We start from the raw sequence: 955 nt of genomic DNA, 5'->3' as shown, positions 1-955 counted from the left end.
ACCGCTCTCTGCTTTTTTCGTACTTTGCTCTATACTGGATCATTATTCAACAAGAATGTATTGAGTAATGAACCATGGTGGGTGTTATTGGAGAAATGTGGATATACAAGTGCTGATCCTGGCTCTCAAAGACCATGCTCATCCAACCTCAGCCAGGATCACCTGTGGCCCGGATCACTGCAAAAGGCTCTAACTGGTACCCCGTCTCCATTCTCCTCGAGGCCATGGAGAGGCCTCTTTCCAACACAGATCTGAGTCTCATCCTTGTTTAAAATCCATAGAGATTTCTTAGGGTTCTTAGCATATTTTACAAAGTTCTGCATAATCTTATCTCCACATTCTTCTGCAGTATGATCTCTCCCTATTGCATAGGTATCCCTGACTCTAATATGCCCGGATTAGTCTTTCCTCTTCTTTGCTTGATCATCTCAAACTCATCCTTTAGGCACCAACTTAGGTATTACTTTTGGAAATCCTTTTCTATATATATATATATATATTGTTCCCTGGTGCTCTCTGTGTGTGTGTGTTTTAAGGAAATGCTCGTATGTGCTCCAATAGATACCCTCTTAACTCCATCCTACCTTTCTCCACTTTTCTCTCAGGAGAGAGTTTGTCCTCTTTGCCTTTGTCTGCCCAGCGTTTTGCATGGAACCTGGCTCAGCAAAGATTTTCTTTAGTAAATTAATGGGAAGATAGGAAAGCCATCACACAGTACAAAACAATGATGAACATGAATTATAGCTTAAGTGTTAAAAGATATGTCATCGACTTGAAGTGCAGCAGGAAACTAGAGAAAGGTAAAATTTGTGGAATAATCAGGGCCATTGCCAGACCTTGCAAAGTGAATAGATTTGAAAAATTAGTAAAGGGAAAAAGAAAGGAGACACAGGATATGAATGGAGGCTTGGGAACAACTGTGCCTGGTACTGGGAACTGGTAAATGGTGTAGGGA

The 955-nt window shown here is 41.0% G+C and overlaps 1 protein-coding gene across 1 annotated transcript in view; it reads left to right on the top strand.

Moving 5' to 3' along the window:
- Positions 1-955, top strand: part of SLC18B1 (solute carrier family 18, subfamily B, member 1) — an 18,157-nt gene that overhangs the window by 7,981 nt on the left and 9,221 nt on the right. The gene's annotated exons all lie outside the window — the stretch shown is intronic.

The sequence above is a fragment of the Myotis davidii genome, unplaced genomic scaffold, assembly GCF_000327345.1.
Source record: "Myotis davidii unplaced genomic scaffold, ASM32734v1 scaffold147, whole genome shotgun sequence".
NCBI lineage: Eukaryota > Metazoa > Chordata > Mammalia > Chiroptera > Vespertilionidae > Myotis > Myotis davidii.
Note: the sequence above shows the minus strand (reverse complement) of the source record. Positions and strands in the feature narration are given on the sequence as shown.